This window comes from Sciurus carolinensis, chromosome 7, assembly GCF_902686445.1.
Source record: "Sciurus carolinensis chromosome 7, mSciCar1.2, whole genome shotgun sequence".
Classification (NCBI taxonomy): Eukaryota; Metazoa; Chordata; class Mammalia; order Rodentia; family Sciuridae; genus Sciurus; species Sciurus carolinensis.
Genome location: NC_062219.1, coordinates 44,726,098 through 44,751,439, shown reverse-complemented (window position 1 = coordinate 44,751,439; position 25,342 = coordinate 44,726,098). Strand labels below are relative to the sequence as shown.

Genomic DNA, 25,342 nt, shown 5'->3' with positions numbered 1-25,342 from the left:
GTGCACTTGTTTTTGTCACCTTGTGCTGATTTAAATGTCCTTGGTGCTCTAGACTCATAATGACAGGGGGAAAATGAGAAAAAAGGAGCTAACCCAGCAAAAAGGAGAACACTGCATCTCTGGTTCTGGCAGGATTGAGAAGTTGCTCCTTTGGTTCCCAGTCCACCACACAGCCAAGGCCCCAATCAGAAACTGCTTCTTTAGGAGTTCTCCCTTGCTCCTCCTTCAACCAGTTAGTAGGTACCTATTGATGCCCTTGTCTTCTTCTTATGCCAGATTTGGGACCCTACCCTCTCTAGCCTGTTCTATTGAGTTTTGCATCTTGAGCTCTCATCAAATCAAGTTCCTTGCGACTTCTATGAATAAGAAGCATTGTTTCTTACTTCTTTTCCAGAGGTACAGCAAATGGCAGTGCCACGCATGCATTCCATCTTGCAATGTGGCCCTTAAAAGGGCCTGATGAGATAAAATTCCAATTAATCACTACTGATAAGTTGCAATTTCATAAGGATACCAACAAAAATGTACCTGAATTGAGAAGAAATTTGCTTGGACTTCTTTAAAAATCTGCCTATGATTTTATGGTAGTTAAACACATAATTTAATTTGCCATTTAGTCTCCATGACAAGATAAAGGGTGAAACTCCGTAAAATCTTAAGTCTGCATCTACACTGTATGCTTCCCTTAATGATATTTGGAGCAAATTGCTTTGGGTTTGTTAATAACTGTGGAAGGAATGAAAAAAAATTGTTCTAGTGCAAATAACTTTGTTTGTTTAGATGTTATGCTAAATTAAGCAGGTTTATTTACTGACACTATTCTTATGTGGTAATTTGTGCTGTGAACCTCTAAGAGGAAGACTTCCTTAGGCAGTATTTCCCTGAGTTTGTGTGAGCACGTGTATCATCTCAGAACACAGCCTGTGAAAGTCTGTTCTACCAAGTGGCCTTTCGAGCAGTTCATAATTCTGTCTACTGTGCAGAACAATTTAAGCCCCACCTTCCTGATCTTTAATTGGCTGAAATGTTGAATAGCCAAATATAAATGCCAGATCAAACATTCATGAGAGTATAATCAATACCAAAATAGATCACTGTGCTTATCAAAGTTTCCCTGCTATAATTCAAACTTTTCTTGTCTCCATATGAAAATGTTTCTCCCAAATTAATTATGTCGTACATCATCAGAGAAAAGCAAACCCTGTATGAATTATAATAATGTGGTATATTTTCTGTTTAGGGGAGATGCACAGATGGGGGGGCCTTATTAGACATTTTATTAGTTATGCCACTGCTCCTTGCCTTTGCAAATATTGTTCCTTCATTCTTAACCGGTAATTCAGGGTTCTTGGCAGATACTCGATGTGAAAAAAACCTGTGAAGAGAAAAGGAGGGGAGTAAGTGGCTCACATAAATTGAGCGAACCAGGAAAAGCCAAGAATACAACTGGATCCAGGCCTTGAAGACAGCAAGGACTCTCCCCAGCTGCCTCTGATCTCTGCTTTGTTTGCCCTTGGCTACTCTTTTTTCATGTGGCCTTGAATGTGGCTGCCAACACCTTACTGCCTGACATTTTCCTTGCTTTGCCACCAGGGGCCTTAAAGACTCTATTCTCTTCTTTGTAATTTAGAAAATCATGAAAGAGAATAATGACTGGCCTGTCTTGGAACACTTACCACCTGGACCCATCACTATGGCCCCAAGAGCAGGGCCATTTAGGAAGATGGCAGCTCCCTGCCTGAACATCCCATGGTAGAGTTGGGGAGAAAAGCAGTAAATATTCCCCAAGACGAAGGTGCAGTTCTCAGAAGAAGCATGGTATATGAATAACTCCTCAAATAGTAAATGTTCCCCTTGAGTGTCCCCCACTTTTACCTGGCTAACTTCATCTCATTCCCAGTTCTCACCACAGGGGCCTTGACCCTTAGAATCTTTCTCCATACTCTTTGGCCCCCAGCCTAAAAACTGTGAGAGCTTGAGAGATTTCAGTGAGTGAAGGTGAAAGAAAGGACACAGGAAGGACAAAAAGCAAATGATGTTTACTTCCTTAACACCCTTAAGGTGAGTCATGGTTTGGGAGCCTTCTGGGTGGTGTTGGTGTGTGTTAAACAGAAACAACGTCCTTTACCCTTGCTACTTGCCAGGGAGTCAGTTTACCAGGGGTCATTTGTGTCTGTCTGTGATGATTTCTTAAATCTCTTCCAGGCCAGTGATTTTGGTAATTGTCCTTGCATCTAATGTCCTAGCACTTGTGACATTCAAGCTCAGTTCCAAATTAGTCTCTTCTGTCCCCTTCTGGGAGAATGAAGAGAAGGGGGAGGACAGATGACACTTCCATGTCTGTTCTTTTATCTGAATGTCACCACTGTGGATCTTCCTGTCATTTTGTAGACATTTTGAGTATCATGATTCTGCTACCTCTAAAATTTTGTTAGCTTTCTTAGCATCTGTGGGTAGACAAGACTTGTATAATTACATTAGATTAAAAGATTGGGTTATGAATTTAATTTGATATGTTTTCATCCAAATTAACACATAAATTAAATCTTTTTAATTTTATTTCCACTAATATCTACAGAATGATGGTAGCAGAAAATATTTCATAAAATTTCAGAGTGCTAGAGGCAACTGGAAATTGAGAAGTTTCACTCTGAAGATGGGAAAACAGATGCCTAGGCTGGTAGGGCACACAGTTAGTTGAAAAAGTAGGGAATTGCAAACCCCTGCAGGCCAGGGATTTTTCAAGTTTATATTGATGCTATTTAAATCTTAAATCAAGTGGGTAACTAGAAAACTTAAGTTTCATTAATTTATTTCTATTAGCTAATGTGAAGAACTTTGGATCAGTGTTCCAAAAAGAAGAAGTAGAAAACTGCCCAGAATTTTCTCTTACAATTACTAGATCACACGGTTTTGCATCTCTCTCTGCTTTCCCTTCTTCTCTTCCCTTTTTCTTCTCTTGTTCCTACTTTTACTCTTATGTAATGACCATTGTACATAGTCCGTATGTATCCTAGTGTTCAGTTGCTTGGGATTAAATATATGTGTCCAAGAAATGCACCTTTATTTTCAAGAAGAATATTTTTTAGTTTAGAAAGAACAAATAAATTCACATAGCAAGTTTTGTCAGTAGAGGATGAAAATCACAAAAGTTTGACATGGAAACTTTTCTCATTATTCATTTCAAAGTGGTAGTAGAATTTTAGAGGAACAGAGCTTACATTTGCTTACAGTTTTTATAGAACTTCTTATAGATGGCTAAGCATTCACATACATACATGCTCTTACTAAATTAGCATTGAGGTTTAGATATGAGGTGTCCCTTGAAACTCATGTGTGAGAAAATTCAGGAATGTTCAGAGATGAAATGATTAGATGATAAGTGATGTAACCTAATTAGTAGATTAATCCATTTTATGGATTAATAATTTGAATGGATTAATGGGTAGGCAGATATGGTAAGACTAGAAGAAGTAGTTTACTGGGGCCATGCTCTTGGAGATTATATTATCTCTGGCTTCTTGTACTCAAAACTCTTTCTGCTTTCTGGCTGTCATATCCTGAGATTTTTTCCCCTCTACCAAACTGTTCCATCATGATATTCTGCTTCATTTTGGGCCCAGAACAATAGAGTTGGCCATCAATGAGCCAAAATAAACTTTTGCTTTTCTAAATTGTTCTTGTTGGATATAATGATTACAGTAGTGCAAAACTGACTAATACAGTTAGGTTATGAGATTTAGAAATAAAACAAAACACCTACTTAAATTTTAATTCTTAGTACATAACAAATAATTATTTTTAGTGTGTATCCCAAGCATTGCATGACATACTTAAAATTATTTATTGTATATATGGAACTCAATTTTGACTCACCTTCCTTATTTCACTTGGCAGCCCTATGTTAGTTTTTCCTGAAAGTCCTATGACTGTCCCCAAAATGGAGGATAATATCCCCATTATAAAGATGAGGACCTTGAATCTGGGTACCCTCTTTTGTATCAGGTCCTGGGCTATTGAGCATGACATGGTGCAGAAATTATGGATCTTACCCTTTAAGGATACTACAGCTATCAGGAAATGATTCAGTGCAATGAATGCAAGAATAGGGTACTATGGAGTCCAACAAAAGAACTCCAAATACAATGTTGGCAAATCAGAAGGTTTCCTATGGTGGTGACATTGATTTTGAATACTGAATAAGAATTTGTTCCAGAAGAAAGAAAGGGTAGAAAAGTTATTCTGGTATCATTTAAGGAACTGTGCATTGTTAATCATGATTGGCAGGAGAATAAACTTTGACTTGGGGATTGGTGACATGTAAGACTGGAAAGGTCAGCAATTGAACATATATTGCTCCTTTTCTTCAGGGCACAAACTACCCCTCAAGGTGAGATGAAATGATCTACTTTGAGTTTTAATATCTTCACCATGTTCCATTTGGGAAATGAATTGGAAGGGGAAACTCTTAAAGAAGGTAATTCACTTATTGAACAAATTTCGAGTGCTGATTCTGAACTAGGCAAAAATTGGGAGATTTGCAAGTCAGGTGGCAAATGACGGCATTAAAATTGGAGATAATGCCTGTAAGGATGGGGATAAGTAGATCTATCCAGGTATAGGAGGGAATAGAATCAATAGAAATTGACTATTTACAGGTTGTAGTGTGATAGGGAGAAGAAATAAGTGAAGCTGCTGAAAACCAAATGCATGAGTAACATCTTTGCTGATGTAGGAAACATGCCACATGGGGAAGGGAAGAAAATATTTTTCAGTTTTGAATATATTTAGTTTAATGTGCCTGTGGGGCTTCTAAGGAGAAAAATTAAGAAGGGCAGTTTATATAAACATCAAACCTTGAAGAGAGATCTGGGATGAAGACTCCTCATAATTTATGAATCATGGTTTATTAGAGCTGATTGTTGAAATAATAGGTGAGAATGAAATCACCCAGGGAGTGTTCTGAGTCAGAAGAATGTTTACCAGACACAATCCCCAGGGGAAATCTTCAGTTAAGAAGTAAAATGGACAGAGGATGCTAACAGTACAATAACATTTGCAAAGAAAACTAATGAGAATGGTTGAGAAAATAGAAAAAAAAAAAAAACAAAAACAAAAAGAAGACCCTTTCTAAGATGTAGCAGTCCAACCTGTCAAAAGCTGAGGACAGATACAGTAAGACAAGAAAAAAAAAAAAAAAATTCCATCTTTAGCTATATGACAAAAGTTGTTGATGATCTTCAGACTAATGTGACCCAGTTCAGGAAAAAACAAATGTCTTTATCTGTTTGTGTTGCTGTAACAGAATACCATCGACTGGGTAATTTGTAAAGAAAATAATTTATTTTTCACACTTCTAGAGCCTGAGAAGTTTAGTAGCTGGTGAGGGCTTTCTTGCTATGTCTTCCTCTCATGGCAGAGGGTGAGAGGAGAGGGAGCAGAGTAGGAGCAGGAACTAGAGAGGGAAATGTAGAGAGAAAGAGAGGGAGAAAAGCAAGGGGCTCAGGAACTCACTCCTGGCACTGCCCCATTCAAGAGGTCAGGGCTGTTGTGACTCAGTCACCTCTTTGTGAACCCACTTCCCTGAACTGTGGCATTGGAAATTAGGTTTCCAACACATGAACATTGGTGGGGGCACATTCAAACCATAGCCCTGGGAGATGAGGTGAAAGCTGCCTTCGGGTGGGGACCACTTGTAAATCAAATTGTGAACAGCGTAGGAAGGTCAAAATTGTCCACAAAGCTTGCCTAACTCCGTATCTTGGAGCACCAATACAGTGAGAAGCTTTCTTCAGAAATTTTGGAGCACAATCAATTTTTGAAACATTATAAATAATGCTAGCATATTTAATACCATGAGAAATTATGAAGCAGTGAAACTTGCCTAAGTTTCCTTTTTCTAGTGTTGAACACAGTTTAAGAAATTCTGGGCTGGTGAAGTGAGTCAATGGACGCAGAAAAGTCAACGTGATACTCTTAAGAAATATATAAACTATTGCTGTATCTTTTAGATATAGTTATTTTCACAAGGGTGTGTTTGGCAAACTCTGTAAATTAACCGACAATCCTCCCCACTCCCAATGAAATTTTCAAAAGTTAAAATAACGGTATTTTTCCTTTTTTAACTATAAAAGATTCAAACAATATTATGAATTATTTAAAGGAAAATGAAATTTGACTATAATCCTACTACTCAAATATAATCATTACTAACACATTTCACATATGTGGACTAAAAATAAAAATAAAAATGCATTGTATTGTTTAGGAATCTAGATCCCCCAGCCACATCAGTTATGACCCCATGTACCAAAAAATCCTTGGTGATGCTGGAATTTCCTATGGGGAGCTTCTGAGTCATCAGTTATTTGATCCTTTTTCCCTTCCTTTAGGAAGTTTCCAATTGGTAAGCTGATTCTCTTGTTTTTAGAGCTTGGCCTTTACTATTTTATTTTATGAGATAATTCACACAAGTTACAACTAGGAGGGAATCAAACATAAAATATTCTGCAAAATTCTAATGTCTCTTATACTCTGTTGTTTTAGTCAGTTTTTTTTTTTTTTTTTGTTTTTTTTTTTTGTTTTTTTTTTTTTGCTGCTGTGACCAAAGGACCTGGGTATTCATGGGGTTTGGCTATGGGAAGAAATGCTGCTAGTGATGAAAAGTATTTTCCTCCTACCAAGAATTTTGTTAAACAAGAATCTTCCTACTATAGAAATTAGAAACACAGACAATATCTACTTTGAATCTTGATCTTAGTCATATGTAAATTTAAAAAGTAGTTGAAACTGGGAAAGAAAAGGCCAACATTATCTAAAATACATGGATGTCTTCCCAATATCCACATGGAGATCAATAACATCATCTAAAATTTGTAGGGGATCCATTTTATAGAACAATTTTTAACTTAATCAATCTCCTTGTTATGGAGAATTTAATGAGTTATAATTGTTCATTATGTGTAGTATAACCTCCAAATCCTTCTACAACCTATACACTTAAACATATATACTCAAACACTCAACAATTGTTTCATGTGATTTTATTGTTATTTTTTCTCTTGGAATTAAGTTTTAGAAGCAGGTTTACTGGGTCAAGGGGAATAGATTTAAAATATGAAGTTGTATATAATGCTGAATGTCCCTCTTGAAAGGATGTACTAATTTAAACATCTAACAGCAGTGGATGTTATTAAGTGTTTTGATATTTACCAATAAAAGCAAAATCAAATATTGTTTGATTTTTACTTCTTGGATTAATAATGAATTTGAACATCTCTTTACGCATCAATAGACTATATTTCTTCATTTACTTCTTTTGGAATTATCTGTCTATATTCCTTTTTCAATTTTGTATTGCTCTTTATTGACTTATAAAAGCTTGTATTATATTAAAATATTAATCCTTTGTCCATTAAATATGCTCCAAATATTTTTACTGGCTTTCCATTTTCTAATAACTTTGCTTATGGTCATTTTCTTTGTGGTGGTCAAATCTATCCATTTTTGGATTTTTTAGCTTTGATATTTTGCTTTAAAATTTGTCGATATCCCAATGTATAGCAATAGAAATATTTACCTAAATTCTCTTCTAGTTCTTCTATCTTCCATGTTTGGCAATCAAATAGTATGTGGACACTCATCCCATCCTTCAGCCTCACTCGCCTCCCAGCTTCATCAGGAGCAAAGTTGGCTGGTGGAATAAGGCTGAGAGTCATCATCCCTATAACCAAAATAAAAAAAAAATCCAACAACAAATAACAGTGTTTTTACATTTTTAGGTCATGATTTTGGAGCAGCCGATTCAGAGTATCCATGTTCAAAAGTGTAGATAATTCACTTGCCCACATGCTTTGCTTCAGGATGGGTGTGGGACTTTTTCCTAAGGAAGTATTACAAGTTTTAGTATCAAGTTTATGAAGCATTAAGTGTACTCTTACCCCCACCACACACATTTGGATTTCTCAAATGGAACACCCATAACACGAATATTTTGCATTGCTATAATGGAGGAGACTAGAGACACACATTTTGTTTGCCAGAACCCTCTGCTGAATACATGGGAAGAATTAGCCCCTAAGTGTGATGACAATAGTAAGCATCTGTTGTTTTGGGTTGCTTGCCATCTCTGCCTTCCTCGCTAGCAGCACTCCGTTTTTCTTTTGGGAAATGTCCTCTTCTCAACTCCATGTAGTCCTGTGGGAGCAATATGTCATAAAGCACTCTTTTCTTTACCATAGGGGTGGATTTATGATCATAGGGACCAATTAGATCACATGATCCTCCCTTTGGTCTTCATGATTCATTCAAAGATACACGTGATCCAAAACAGTGTTGATAAGCTTCTCCTAAAATTTGATATGTCAACCCTAGGTGGAGAGGGAGGAAAGGTCATATTTTCCTTTGGATGATAAACTGCATTGAAAATAGAAATCGGAACTGAGGAAGTCATGTTCTTTGTTTCTTCTGCAAGAGAAAATGAGGTCAATATGTAAAAAAAAGCAGAGAGAGATGGGGTGTAGAGACTTAAATCTAGCTTACTAAAGCCCTCAATTTTTGTGTGTGTGTTGCAGGGACAGGTACCAGGGATTGAACCCAGGGGGTACTTAACCACTGAGACACATGCTCAGAAATTTTTATTTTTTATTTTGAGATAGAGTCTCACTAAACTGCTTAGGGCCTAGCTAAGTTACTGGGGTTGGCTTTGAACTTGCAATCCTTCTGTCTCAGCCTCCTGAGCCACTGGGATTACAAGCATGCACCACCATGCCTGGTTTAAACTCTCAACTTCAAAATACTTACCTGATGAATTATCTCCTTTCTTTTTAAAACTAGGTTGAATTGTTTTTATTTTTGTCACTTGCAACTAAAATATTGCTAATACCTCACTGAAGTCACAGCCTTACAAATGCTAAGGTTATTTTTAGGTAGAATTGGATTATTAGATTTTAAACTTGATATTAATCTAGAAACAGGTATAATATGTGAAAGAACATAATTTTGAACAATGAAATAATATAATAAAAGAGTCTGAGAATTATTTTCAGATTTGTCACTGACTAATTGCATAATTCTCCTCTGCAAATGAATGCATTATTTAACAACAATGTTGGAGTGATGCTAGAAGATGTTGGTAAGTGACTCACAGTGCTCTCCCATTGTCTCCTCAAATGAACAGTGGCTATTTAAGCTGCATGTGCTCAAGCACAAGTGTTGTGATAGGGATAGATTAGATTATTTCAGATAGCTGGAATTCCCTAGACAATATGGTCATGTGATAAATGGTATCATTGCGTATGTTTACAAAGGGTTATAGGTTTTATTGCTGGGTTATGAAGACTGACTCATTATTGGACATATGATTTGGGGCACAGTAAACAGGAGGTGTTACATTGTTGATTTTTGAATATACAATACTTTGCAATATTCAAACACTAGTTTTTTAAAATCTAAGAATCGTGTGTTTTTCCACTTTAAGGTGCTAAATTTTGCTTTCAAAAGGAAACATTCTTGCGTGTTTTTGTCTTTTTTATATTAATACACCTTACACTTTTGAAAAGGCATGCAGAAATTTAAATAACTGAATGACTTGAGTTTCTCTCTCTCCTCCCTTTCCTTGCCATGACAATTTGACTGTGGTGCTAGCTGTATGGCTATTTTCAGTTTTTTTCTTTATTAAAAATTGTTGTTTTTCTATCCTCATAAACCTACTTCCTTTTCTTAAGAGATATGCACTATCATAGCACGTTGCTTCAATAATGTAAGCTAGTAGAGACAAGAAGATGAGTTTGACATTTGATTTGCCTTTTTCCAGGTCTTTAAATGAAATAACAGAATTGTTTTAATAAGGTTTCTCAGAAAATTCACATTCCGCTTGGCAACAAGATGTTAGAATGAGAAGTGAAAGAAGGGAAGTAAAGGTATAATGTATTTAATGGGTATGGCTTTATTGTCCTTAATTTTTTTATTGTTGTTGTTGAAGTATGTTCTGATAATCAGCTTTTCTTCAGTGTGACAAATACGTGAGAAAAACAACTCAGAGGAGGAAAGATTTATTTTGGCTCACAGTTTCAGAGGTTTCAGTTCATGGCCAACTGGCTCCACTGCATTGCATCTGAGGTGAGGCAGGATGCCACGGCCACATAAGTATGTGGTGGAGATGGCCACTCATCTCACGGTTGCTGGGAAGCAGGGAGAGGGAGAGGGAAGGAGAGGAGAGGAAGAGGGAAAGAGAGGAGAGGAGAGACCAGGGACAAGATACAGGCCCCAGGGCCATGCCCCCAAGGACCTACTCCTTACCTAGTTCCCACCTCCTACAGTTTTCATTGCCTCCAAATAATACTATCAAATTATTAACCACTGATAAGGTTACAGCCTTCATAATCTAGTTACTTCCCCAAAGCTATGTCTCTGAACATTGCTCCATTAGGGATCAAACCTTCAATACACAAGACTTTGGGAGACATTTCACATGTAGTACAAAAATTTTAATTGAATTGATCCATTAGTTTTCACTTCTTTATATACCCAAAATAAACACCATTCCACTCAACATACAGAATATTTCTAGCACTACAGAAGTCTTCCTACTTGCCCCTCAAAGTCAACGCCCATCTCAGTGACATCTTTATTCTGTTATTTCTCATCATGGATTGATGTTTGCCTGTTTTTGAATTTCTATAAACAGAATCATATAGTATATATATATTTTTCTGGTTTGGCTACTTCTATTAATATTTTGTCAATGAGATTCATCATTGTTGATCAGTGTAGCTTTAATTTATTTTTATAAAAACATACTACAATTTGCTTTGAGTTGTAAGACCATGTCACATGTAAGCAAATCTATAGAGACTTAAAATAGATTGGTGTTGCCTGGTGCTGAGTATGAGGAAAGGGATTATCTGTGAAGGAACAGGATGGATCTAGTGGGGTAATGAAATTGCTTTAAAACTAGACTGTGGTGATGGCTGCACAATTGAGTAAATTTACTAAAAATCATTGAGTTGCACATTTTAAATTGGGTGAATATAATGTTATATAAATTATACCTCACTACTGCTTTTAAAAAATTCCACAATTTATTTATCCATTTTATAGTAAACAGACCCTTGGATTGGTTCCAGTTTTGTGCTATTATGTGTAAAGATAAAACAACATTTTTGAAAGTATCTTTTGGTGAACATTATTTATGTTGAAATGTGGTTGTGAAAAGTTTCACTTTTTTGTAATTTTTATTATAGTGAAATATATATTATGTTGATTGCTAAATGATTTAACACATATATTATGAATCTTTAAAAATAACAATATTAGATATTTTCCTTATTTCCTAAATGTAGAGATATTTTCCTTGCCTTTTAAAAGAAATTTAGAGTTAGGGTTAGGGAGGGGGCCAAGAATGGAGGAAGGAAGGACTGTATAGAGGGAAAAGGGGTGGGAGGGGTGGGGGGGAAAGGAAAAAATAACAGAATGAATCAAACAACATTACCCTATGTAAATTTATGATTACACAAATGGTATGCCTTTACGCCATGTACAAACAGAGAAACAACATGTATCCCATTTGTTTACAATTAAAAAAAAAAACACATTATGGAAACAATTTAAGTTTATTTTTTCTGTTCTTTCACAGTCTTATCACCTACTCTTCTTTTCCTGAAGTTTCTATTCTCATGAATTTGATGTATTTCTTTTTTGTTCTTGTTATTTTGTACTTACTAATGCATATATACATTGATAATCAGTGTACAGTGTAGTTTTGAGCCGACATCTGTGATTTCTAAGATTTTCTCATAAGTGGTAATAGTGTGCATATACTCCTACAATCTTTTCTCCCATTCAATATTACATTTTTGGAATCTGCCTATGTTGATGCAAATAGGTCTTGTTCATCTTTTTTCCCCTTTAAATTTAGAGATTCCATTATATAAATGTTCCACACTATATTATCTGCTTTACCAATGATAAACTTAAAAAAATTTTTTAATTGTAGATGAACACAATACTTGCAATTTATTTAATTATTTTTATGTAGGGCTAAGGATTGAACCCAGTACCTCATGCATGCTAGGCAAGCACAAAATCCTAGTTCTTGGCTGGCAGCAGTGAACGTCTCACGTATGCAAGGAAAACCTTCACACATACAGGCCTGACAGGAAAACCTGCGGGAAGGAGCGTTCTGCACTGTGGCAAATGATGATTGGTCAAGGTGTAACTGTGGCAAATAATGATTGGATCAAGAGAACTATAAAAGTCTTATGAACTTCCACAATAAACAAGTTTACAGGCTGCTAGCCACATGCCTGCTTCCACCCAACTCCTGGAGTCTGAGTCTTGACTCTGTGCCGCTTACCCCACGTCTGAGCTAGCCCAGCACAAGAAAAGCAATAGTTTTTCACAAGCCATGAAGCAGACTTGATTTCTCCACACCTAACATTGGGTCTCCCATGGAGGATGGTCAGTATGTTCTTTTTCTTTAAACTCTGCAAACTTCCTCCTTTCCCGTCTCAATTTGCTTCCTTGCTGCTTCTTTAGAAAACAGAATCTAGCCTGTGTGACTGTTCTTCTCACCACCACCAGATCTACAGGCTCACCATCCCCTCTTCCCTCTGGTTCCTCTGGACCATAGGTACCTCTTACAATTTCTTCATAAAGGTCCTGGATCCCACACCCCTCCCATCTCTTCTTGTTAAGATGCTGATTTTCTTTAAGCATCTTACTTAAAACTTTTAGTTCAGAATGCAATATAGTCTTCTTTATAAAAATTCTTATGAATCAGTTTATGTAAAATTTGAAATCAAACAAAACTGAATTATTATGTCTGGAGACTGGTGGCAGGGGCATGACATGTCTTCAAGAATTGGAAGTGTTCTTATTATCCACCTGGCCTGTGTTACACAAACATTTACTCTATGATGATTTTTGTAGCCATGCATTGGGTCATATGTCCTCTGCTGTGTCACATACTTCAATAAAAAAACTGTTTAAACCACACACTCATCCCACTACTCTGCTTTTCTATCCATATATTAATTTCAGAAATTCTTCAAAGAATTGTCTACACTTTCCATCTGCACCTTGTCTCCTCCCATTCACTCTTTGACCCTCTGTACTGAAACTTCTGTTCAAGGATAATGGTGCTGGACTATCTCCTCTTCTCTGTCTACGGTCTGTAGATAATTTTCTCCATCTTCATGTTTTATATACTGTCTCAACGTTTGCAACTCCCAAATGTACCAACAGGACCTAGACCTCTGAACTTGAGATGTAGACCATCTCCCTGACCTCAAAGCAACCTCATCATGTATGAATTGGAACTCCTGTCTTCCCTTCTCGCGTAGACGTGGAAATCAATCCCATTCCTCTCCTGCTGGAAGCATTTTAACTTTTTCAATTACACGTAAAATTCAAGCTTCTTAAAATCATCTCAGGGTCTCTGAATGAGCTGATCTCTGATGGTCTCTTTCTGAGAACTCCGTTCTGCTCTCCCCATCATTCTTTGGAACTTGGTAGCCCAGTCATTGTTTTTCCTTTCCTTCTCCCCCACTGCACTTCCTTTCTGTTCCCTTTCCTTCTTTCCTTTCCTTCTTTCCTTTTTTTCCCCCCAAATTCCTGATGAATTTCAAATATACAAAAAAAAAAAAAAAAAAGAAAGAAAAGAAAAAGGAAAAGAGTTTTTCAGTGAACAGCTGTATACACTCTACATAAATTCTATCACACTGGCCACTTTTATGTATCCAAAGTTCACAAACTCATTCTCAGATTTGGGGCCTTTGTATTTGCTCTTCCTTCTATGTGCAAGATTATTCTTTGGCTCTTTGTTAAACTCATGCTTCTCAGTTAACATATCACTTCCTAAAAGTCTGTCACTGACTACCATACATCCATATATAAATAAATACCAGTTGAGCATCTCTAATCTGAAGTTCAAAATGCTTCAAAATTGGAAACTTTTTGAGCTGACATGATGCTACAAGTGAAAATTTCCATACCTGATCCCATGTGACCAGTTGCAGTCAAAATGCAAATGCATTAAAAATGTTGTTTAAAATTATACTTATGATATTTTTATAAGGTACATATAAAATATAAGTAAGTCATGCTTATACTTGAGTTCTGTCCCCTAAATGTCTCATTATAGACACATTTTTAACAATCCCAAATCCAAACACTCTGGTCCAAGCCTTTTAGATAAGGAATACTCAACTTGTATCTCGACTGCATTCTTTTTGAGACAAAATACAGCAATTTTATAAATTTTTATATTTCTTTTTATTATTTTTACCCTCATTGAAATGTAAAGCCTCATTCATTGATGTCTGAAATATAGCAGTATTCATCAAATATTAGTAAAATAAATGTATTTAAAGTAAGTTTTTTGTTTTCCAGAAGAATGAATACTCAATGCATAAATTTTTTTATAAATGGTATGCTAAATGTGCTTCTTTACTACTGATATTAAACATGATTTAGTTAAAAAATTTTCTGTGTTGTATGGAATTTCCTCAAAAGACCAATCACGTAACCACCATATGACCCAGCTATACCACTTCTTGGCATTTATCCTGAAGAATTAAGGTCATCATACTGCAGTAATAATGCAATAATGCATACCTATGTTTACAGTAGCACAATTCACAGTAGCAGATCTTTGCAACCAGTTTAGGTGTCCATCAGTGGATGTATGGATAAAGAAAATGTGGTATATATACACAATGGCATTTTATTCAGTCATAAGGAAAAGTGAAATCATGTATTTTGCAGGGAAATGAATGGAACTAGAGAGCATTTGTTAAGCAAAATAAATCAAACTTAGAAGGTCGAGAGACATGTTTCTCTATGCAGAAGCTAGAGAGAAAAAAGGAAAAGAAAGGTGGGGGTGAATCACATGCAAATCAAAGGGAGATCAGTTTAGAAAAGGGCTCAGGGGTGGGACATGGCAAGGGAGGGGAAAGTGCTGGAGAGTGACATTGGCTAAATTATATTGTGATGTCTATGCAAGTGTGAATATGTAATAACGAACCTCATCAATATGTACAAATATGTACCAATAAAAATATGGAAAAAAGATGTTAACATTTTTTTCTGTGTCAAAAAGTTCTATTAAGTACTTCATAGATATTTTATGGAAACCTAGATGTGAATATATTTATCTACAACATAATTTATAATGATTAAATTGCATTTCATTATATATCATGTGAATTCATCATAATTTACTATACTTCTATTCTTGAGTATTAACTTGTTGGCAAATTTTCAGTTTGAATTTTAACTTTTTCCTTATATTTTGTGGTAAGTACACTTAAAATCTACTTTCTTAGCAATTTTCAAATATACAGTACATTCCAAATTTAAGTGAAATTTAATTTTTGCTTTTCTAAGTAACAAATCAAAGACATTCCTATTTAATAGATAACTTTGATTGGTTCCTTCAGGTAAAACCCTGAAACTAGAACTACAGAGCAAAGGGAAAGATACATTTAATAATATTATAGTTTGTTTTGCTAAAATAAACTTGAAGCAAGTTCTATCCTTTGGGACTCTCATTGGAAGCAGGGGACTACCTTACGACAAAGAAGTAGGTTTTGTCTCAATATGGGAAATGACACTTTCACAAAATAGCTGTCCCAATGATATTCAAGCAGATGTTGAGTGAACATCTGTCACGGATGCTGGAAAGAAAACTCGTATTGGGTGGCAGTTGGTTTATAAATTTTAATGACCTTTTCAACTCCTCAATTTGTAAAGATTCTATTTCCTGTTCCACATTCCTCACTGCTTAATTCTCTAAAAACAACGTTTTAATAAAGACTCATTGATCGTAGTGCCAAGATTACCTTCTGGTTTCTATTTACAATTCTCATTAGATCGTGTGTTTGCATTTCCAAGTAAATAAAACAACATCTCTTCATTATTTTCTTCATAAGTAAGCTCTTTCTAAAAAGGGCATGAAAACTATATCTGTAGAAATATATTTCATAGGAGGAATTCTTTTTAAAATCACGTTTTGTCACATTGATAAAGCTATTTTTAATTTTTTGTGCTGGAATGCAGATTATATGAATACTTGATTTCTGTGCGATTGGAATCTTCTTGAGAAAGTTCTCTCAAATGTTCATAATGAGAATTAAAAGCTCAATAATAAAAATTAGGAAATAATATGCTTCAGTGAACATTTAAATGTATTTTCACTGTGCCTTTACACTAAAGTCTTCCAAGATTAGCAAGATTACTTATATTTTAGGTTAATGCAAGATAATGTGTTTCATCAAAGGATTGACTACTTCATAATTAAATTGCCATTGAGCGCAGTGGTAGTGGGGTTCATTTTTGTGAAAATTATTGACATGGTATTGTGCTGCAATATCATGCATGTATAAAAAGTACACCAACATAAGTTCTTTGTCTTTGAACACTGTACAATCAATATTCTATTACCACAATGCTGGTTTTGCTGCATTGTAGCTAAATTAGAATGTCAGGTATAGAGATGCTTAAATCAGACTTTCAAGTAATGAGAACAATACAAGAATTCTAATTATTTTCTCACCTTACATGTATTTATCTTTTTTCTAGTGCTTTAACTATTTGTTAACTTAAATGTCATTAAAATGTTTGCAAATATCTACAGAATTTTATACATTACATTATTATAGTCCAAATTATGTGATTAAAAGCTTACATTTTAGTAATAATGATGATTACATTTGTATAGGGCCTCAGAGTTGATATCCAGTAACATTAATTCTCCATTTGGCATTATTGCAAAATCTGATAAAAGTATGAAAATATAGGTTATTTTTAAAAATGTGAATGAAATGTAGAAATGATATTAGAATGCTGATAAGGTTACATAATAAATCTAAAACTTCTAAAGTATAGGTTATCTCTATAATCTTTTAACTGGAAATTCACTGAGTGAATGTGATCATAATATGTAACATGCCACCTTCAAAATGCATAGAAACTAGTAGAAACACTGAATTTCTCCTAAGCAGTCTAATATCATTTTAGTATTTCTATTAAAATAAAATCCAGATTACTAATGATATGGAAATATTATATTGAAACCTTTATTGTCTTCACTTTTTATTATTAACAGAAATTAAATTTGTATATATTTTCTGATTATTTTTCCAGCATTTTCAACCATGCATTGCAATTTTGCCTAAATTTCACAAGATTTTAAGTTTGTATTTCATTTATTAGTTTTAGAATAACCTTAAGAATTAAGATTCCTAAGTGTGTGTTTCTAAGAAACAGGATTGAGCGGGCTTGAAAATAATAAATATATATATGTATATGTGTGTGTGTTTGTGTATGTGTGTGTGTGTGCACACAAGCCCAACCACAAAGTTATCAAACACAACTGATGACTTTAATGAGGGTGAGAAGTGGCAAACTGGTTTTAATAATACTACCCCCCCAATTAGAAGTATTTGGTCTAAATTGAATAAAAGGAGTTTCTTAGGAAACTTATGAGATTTCTCCATACATTGTGAATGACCCATATATATAAATCTTTGTTTTCTGGTACCTGCAGACTGCTCCAGGATGGTAGTTTGGCCTGATTATGTGAAAAAATGGATTGTTATTTAACAGAAACTTCTTTTCTTTCAAGGTAAATATTCCTATTTTTGTTGCTCTTTTCCTTTACTTTGTTTCTATGCAAAATATAGATCTGAGTTTTCCCTAGTGAGGAGAGTTCTGAGTGAAGTTGTAAAGGAAAAACCCTACCAGTCTCAGGAAAAACAAGTTCAGGCACTATAGAAGTCTCGGGAGGCTTCTGCTACAGGGTCAGGATATCTCTTTAGTCTCTGCCTTTCAATTGACTCTACTAATCTCCAAATTTCTGCCTTTCTCTTTACCACCTGGCTTCCTAATCTCATGCTCTATTGTGTTCTCTCTCTTTTAATTTCTGTGCCTTCATAATGCCGGTTCATATGTGGAAGGATCTACATAGCCTCACAGGTGTGTGGAGAGCAACCTGGACGGTTAACAGCACAGAGGTGAGTGCAGATGTGACTCACAGGTCTAGGGGACCAGAAGGGGCCTTGCTATTGGGATGAAGAGAGAAATAATAGAGGTGGTAATTGAACAACAGAAGACTGGATGTTGTGGAGGTACCATGACAGGGTAAGATTTAGTAAAAAAGGCGGTTATAAGTTACACAAAATTTAATTACAGAGATGCAAAGAAATTAAGTTTTTGCTTACTTGAATTTTGTGACTAAAATCCAAACCTGCTACATAGGCAAATCACATCAAACAGGCATCCTGTGTCTGTCAAATATTCACATCTCAGAGACAGCTGTCTATCATGCTTAGCAAAACAGTAAGTAGTCATTTAATCTATGAGAATTCACATGACTCTTGAATAGTCTACATATAATAGTTTCAATGGACATATTTTAATGGCAATTAATAAATTGATTTATAATGGTTCTCTGTTTTCTAATTAACATGTAGCATAGACACCTTTTCTTTTGGCAGCTTTTCAAAATATATTCCCTTATTCTCAGTTCCAAGTTCCCAGGACTTCAGTTAACTTTCAGGTAACTCCCTAACAGTCCTCTCAGAATTCAGTGATCTATATTTATCATGTTAGTTTAATAAAACACCTTTATTATTATTTTGGAGGGATAAACTACATAATCTTAGAAGCTAATCTACTACTCAAAGATTAAAGTTAAAGCAATTTAATGTTTTCTCTAAGGATAAAACAATTTATCCTTAATTAATTTTTGTAAGTTCTACAAAAATTAACAATAAACATATGAATAAATTAGAAGGTGAAAATACCCTATAATAGGAGGCAGGGTTAGGGATAGAGTGAGAGTGAAAAGGGAGTCACTTGAATGACTTGACTATATGAAACAGATTTTAGATTTTGATGGATTATGTTGATGAGGTTGTATTAACATGACTGCATCAAAATAGAAGGGAGGTTGCTGTGGGAACATAGCAGTCGTTAGCCTGGTCTATCTAGAATGTGGTCCCAATGTTTAATTGTGATCTCCTTTAACAAGAAGGTACCAGATGAATAAATAAGCCTTTTAAACAGATTACATATCTTTGAGTCTATGCAGTTCTGCTTTTGTGCATCAAAATTCATGACACTATATATCAACACATTTTCAAAAAAATTTTTTTGAGCAATGTCAATACAATCTCTCAAATTAACATTTTCATCTGTCAACTGTTTTGGGTGCACATGGTTACCATGTCAGTGGAAGAGGGGAAAGGATAGGAGAAGCATTTGCAGTTTATAAACAGTTGCATTTAAAACGTTTTTAAATCACGGTCATTTGTGGCCAACTTTTAACACTTAATATCTAATCTTATCCTGAAAAGTCACACCATCTTTTCATTAACCAAGACAGAGAGGAATAAAACCAATCATCAAAACAGACTCCCATTCTAAGTGGCCTAATCTTTCCTATTTGAAACATTCAGAACCACACTTGGCAAAGTGCAAAACAATTCTCAGCATGAAACAAATCCGCGTTAGTAGGGAGTGCAAGAGGACCAAATAGAAGGCCCCCTCTCCTGATCCAGCTCTTGGGATCCCTAAAGTTTTTCTGCTGTAAAATTAAATTAGTACATTTGGGTAGGAAAAAGGTTGGGCTAGAGTTTTTCTTTATGATAAATTACTTTGGGGAATTTGCTCTGTGAAAAGGCTTAATTATTTTTTCCATAAAAAATTCTCTCTAGCACTCTAGCTCCAGGGAAAGAACTTTAAAAAGGAGGGAGACTTTTTGGGAGATCATATATGAGTTCTTTCAAAGATACGCAATGAATATGAAATAACCGAACAAAGATATTTTATCCCTTCCTGGTAAACTGGAAAGATTTTTCACTTACGTGGAACAACTAATGATATACCACACAAAATCTTTTATTGTTTTAACTTATGTTTAGATCCTCTCTTCCACAGTCCAACAGTGCCAGTATCTTTCATCATTCTTTAAAGACCTCAGGTGATAATAGTGAGGCAACATGGTGCTCCTATGTGCAGATGTGGATTTTTCCATTTATTGGGTGGTGAATTAAAGCAAGTGGGTATGTCCGCTGAGTCTCAGTTTCTATATGCCTAAAAATAGAGATAACAATGTTTACTTTAGAGGTCTCTTCTGTGAAAAATAAATGAGGTAACATTATGTAACAGGTTGATAAACTACAAAAGCCATTTAATTATTGGAGGAAAGGAATCAAAAGCACAATGCGAACTTTTTAGGTGGGCAGAGTGAAAAAGAGTTTCAAAGTAAACCATTGAATAGCATTGATTCCAGGGATTCTTTTAAACATCCAAGTCTACTTAATCACAATTCTAAACATTGTAAGATGTCTCATAAATATCCAATGTGCTATTAGAATAAAAGTTAAAAACCTTTTTAAAAACGAAAACTAAACTTATCACAGAGACTGATTACCTCAAGATTTCAGATCCAATTCTCTTAATTCTCAAAAAGTAGTATGTTTTTTGGTATCACTATTCTCCATCCATCCATTCCCTCTTCCATCACGTATTATCAGTAGATCCTGTGCCAGATACTATGTTTAGAAAAGAATACAGAGGAAGGACATTGGATTGGCACCAAAATTACTTCAGCTGGAGTATTCTTTGTCCTCTTTGTACCTTTGTTTAACTACTCACCCTTTCTACTCATCCTCTCTCTTTATGGAATCAATTCTTCTTAGCTTTCAGGGATCACCTCAACTTGTTTTCTCAATAGAGTATTCAATGGTGACTTTTGTCCTTAGAGTGTCTCTTATTGTCATATTGCTCTTAACATGTGCTCCCCTGGGTAAGTACCAATGATCTACTGTATTATTCAATTTGTTCCTGTCATCCATCCATCCATCTATCCATCTATCCATGCGTATTTTCCACAACTACATATCAAGCACAATTATGTGCCAGATATCAAACTATGTAGTAGATGTATAATGTAATTACAGTCTCTCCCCCTGTGAATCTTACATTCTAATTTATAGTCTTCTAAATCAGACCATCACTCAATGAAGGTAGGTACTTTATCGCACGACCAAATCATAGCATTTATAATTGAGATAAGTAAGAAATTATATTTTTTCATTTGTACTTATCCAATTTCTGTTTCAAGCTCTATTCTCTCAGGGAAGCAGTAACCAAATGTCAGTGAATCCAGGGATTTCTCTTTCTCTTCTCTTCCCTGTTTTGGGAGTGTTATGTCAGAGTTCCAGATAGGTTTTTACAGAGTAAGTCTAGGGAATGGGATAGGGAAGAGAGTCTGGAGATCTCAGATGTCATCTGGATACACAGAAATCTGATGAAACTACTTTTGCCTGGTCAGTTGCTTGGTCAGTGGTCCACATGCTGGGCTTGTCCATGGCCCTTGAGAATCAGGCAGCTCTCTTGGCTTCTTCTGCTTCACTCCTGGGAATACAAACTCATTCTGTCTTCTCCACCACCAAGACAGAATTAAACTTCACAGGCTGCTGAAAACCCTGTCTGCCTACACACAACAGGTTGCTGTTTGTCCCACACCTTCCCTGGATCTCCACTTGAAACTTGGTGCACAGCACCTCTCTCTTGGTCTCTATGTTTCTCTCTGTCTGTGTCTGCCTCCCTCTGATCCATTTTATTGAATTTTTATTAACAAGAAAAAAACTACATATGTTTAAAGGTACAGTTTGATATTTTCTGCTATGTATATACCCACAAACCATCACCACAATTAAGACAATGAACATATTCATCATCCCCAAATTTTCATTGTTTCTCTTTGCGCTGTCTCATTATGCCCTCTTCTTCCTCTCTTCCTTGGGCTCTTACAAACCCTCTTCATTCAAACCAGATTGAAAAGTAGGTATGGGTCCCTCTCCTTGGGGGAATTCCTTGTTTTTCCTCTGACTCTACCTCCTTGCTCAGGAGTAGGAAAACTTTTCTGTAGCTGATGGGGGTGGGGAATAAAGGAGTAAGTCTTGTCTTTATTGTGTTTTATGTCAAATATCTGATACATGATGTGATGGCTTAGGTTTTAGAAATGCAGAAGCCAGGAAAGGGTCATTTATTTTTTCCTTTCTGCTCTTAGAGCATTTCTCTGAGGCTGTGATACACTCTATTGTGGCTACTTGCATGGCTAATTGGAAGGGTAGGTGAATCAGGGAGTGGGAAGGGAGGAGAAGAATATTGAGGTGCAGGGTACCAGCTAATGCTTCAAAAAATACTCTCTGACATATATCTAGGAAAGATATTTTATTCTTCCTCTTAGGAAACTATACTTGGTAGGTAAGCAATGAATGCCTGTTGCATGATTGATACCAAATGGCCTGAACATCCACAGGAGCTGTGTAGGTGGCATTGTGACTAATAGCCAGTGCCACTCATGAGGTAAGAAGAATAAGCCTGAGGAAAGAGGTCAATGACTTTTAAAAATATTGGCTTTATTTTGCATGAATTTAAGAAGCTAGTCTTTTCATCTTTGTTTAAGGAAGGTGATCAAATACAGTAAAATGACGGATTAAGATGAACTCTCTGATATTCCTTTCTAAAATCAAAAGATCCTATTCTAAGCATCACTGGCATGTTAAATTATATGATCCCTCAAATTGTTATTTTTGTTTGTTATTACACAGAGTAGATAAAGCATGTGTGCATTGTAATGTTGGCTGTAAAGAAATATGTATACTCTTTCTGGAAAGGAATTTATAATAACTATTTATTATAGTAGTAGAGTACTTACCATTTGAGAGGACTGGGCAAAATCCTCTCTCTAGTGACACTAGCCAGTGATATTTATTATTTTATGTCTGCCAGGCTCTGTTTTGTTTATCACACACTAATTTACTTTTGTTTTGCAATAATCCTGGAAAGTGGGTATTATATTTGTTTTCCATTCTAGATATGAGAAAACTAAAACAAAGAGAGCAAACTGAGAGCACACAACTCATCCTTGGTTGACTCAGGATTCAAAACAGATTTGACCCCTGTGTCTTATGCCTAAATGATATCCTTTTGTCTCCAAGGAACACACCTTGTGAAATATTAAACTAAGCGTCTTAGAGAGGTTAAGAACATGCCCAAGAACATAAATCTCATACTTTTGGCAGATTCAAGATTCCATCCACAATATGTCTGACTTTAAAAATTCATGGTCTTAGCTATGATGCTATATCAAGAATAGTAAAATGTCAAAGTATTTTGACCTAGGAATTTAACATTTTTAACTGTACACTAGGGAGTAATAAGACATTTTGATAAATTTGAGAGCACAAACTATTTGTACACAAAGTAAACTATTGACAGTGTCCTAAATGGACAAAGTTAAATTGTAAACAGCTATGTAATATTGTGGAATTATTGCAATTTTATCTACAGAGAGCATTTAATGATGTGAAGAGTGTTCAGGTTATGATGATACATTGGAAGAAAACAGGGTATGATATTAAGCAATAATGTTAGTGCAAATATTTTCAAAAGTAGAAAAAAGAATGACAACAACCATCAAAATGTTGATGGCTTGATTATGGAAATTTAAAATTTTCTTCTTAATTTTCCATGTTTTTAGAAAATTTGTGTTAAATATACAAGGGTCAATGTTAAGTCTGCAATTTTAAATATTTGCTTCAGTATATATGTCTCATAAAATTTTCAGTTAGTTACATAGAACAAGTTTTAAAAATATTTATCATCAATACACTCCTTCTAAGTGTGCTGAAATGAAGCAAGCTGATTAAATTTGCTCATTACAGTATTTTTGGTAGTTAAGCACAATTCTTCCTATGTGTATTTACTTGTGGAAGTAAATTAAATTTGGTATGTGACCCCAGCACTTTAATAACATTTGATCTACAGCTGACCAAATAGAAAATGTAATCTCTTTTGTTTAGAGACAAAATAAGTCGAATTCTATCCTGTATCAATTGCACATATACTTTTGCTTCACCAAGTACTGAAGATGGTTAAGTCTTACTTCAAACCCTCATGACTGATAACAGCAGACAAGCTACTTTCAGATTTCCTGTGTGAGTTAAAAGCATTGCCTGCCCCTTGTCCTGGATCCCCAGTCTGAGTCACAAAACCAAATTATAAGGAAACATCCCAATTCCAAAACAGATTGAATTGACATTTTTCTGGTTGCATGTTTATTTTCATTTTGTGATTTGGGCAGGTCACTTGCTTTTGAGATTTTAGCTCAAACAAGATTTAAAGAATAATACTATAGCAAAAAACTTAGGAGCATTGAGCACTTTGAGTTTGGAATTAGGAAGAAAGTCTTTTAGTACAAAGGCAAAGATAAGGAACACATAATTTCTGTCCTGAATTAACCTGGGGAGGAATGTAGCTGGAGAAATTCTCTGTTTTCAGATGAAATGACAGAAAAGCCAGGGTGGGGAGGCAGGGCAGGGCCTAGGAGCATCTCTGCTACCCGGCAGTTATGACACTAGACTTCAGAGAATCCACATTACCTAAAATTTTAAAAAAAGTTTTTGATTAGTTGTAGATTGTTTCCAGAAATGAATCATATAGCATCTGGGGAAGTGCCTCTAGGGCTTTTAAACAAATCCTCTATTAGTCATGAGCAATAGGCTGAGTTATAAAACCACATCTGGAGAATTACATTTCAAAAGACTCATCCTTTTCCCTTTTATATCACCAGGTGCTGAGCCAGGTGTTTAACATAAATTATCTCATTTGTTTTCTCTGACAACATAATAAGGTAAGTATTATGAATCCCATTTTATAGATGAGAGAACGGAGACTTACACAGTTAAATGAGTTGCCTAGTGCCACTCATCTCAAACTTGGATTTGACACTGGATCTGCTCAAATCCCATACTCTTGCCCTCTTCCATTGTACAGGAAGGCAGGATATGCTATCTACAGGTGCACAGACGTGAAAGGAATGAGGAAATGAACTCACAGAGAATAGTTACTAGGTGTCCAGAAAACAATATGAAGCTGACTTATGTTGTGGGATCTATTTATACTAGTGTTATACAACCAAGAGGTGAAAACACATGATAGGTGTATATGAAGATGAAGCTGCCTAGAAAGGATAATATAGAAAAGACTAATGGATTGGAAGGAATCCAGATGCTACTGGGTGAATAGGTAGATCTGGAAAATTTACAGATGTGGCTTAAGGACCTTACTGCTGGCCTAATACCTTCTGATGGATATAGTTTCAAATGCACACAAGTTTAAAATTATTTAGCCTTGATTGCTTGTGGATGGAAGTTGAGTTTTGGGGAAGCAAAATGTATTTTCTTTCCTCTTGGGAAACTTGTGTATTGCATCGAATAGCCTAAATTAAAGTATCATATTGGCTTGTGTGTGTTGATAAAGTTAC

The 25,342-nt window shown here is 35.4% G+C and overlaps 1 long non-coding RNA gene across 1 annotated transcript in view; it reads left to right on the top strand.

The window, feature by feature from the left end:
• Nucleotides 1–24,693, top strand: part of LOC124988064 (uncharacterized) — a 29,826-nt gene extending 5,133 nt beyond the window's left edge. The window contains exons 2-3 of the long non-coding RNA XR_007109347.1: nt 17,549–17,626; nt 24,650–24,693. This is a non-coding gene — a long non-coding RNA (uncharacterized LOC124988064). The remainder of the gene's footprint in view (nt 1–17,548; nt 17,627–24,649) is intronic.
• Nucleotides 24,694–25,342: the final 649 nt, after the last annotated feature.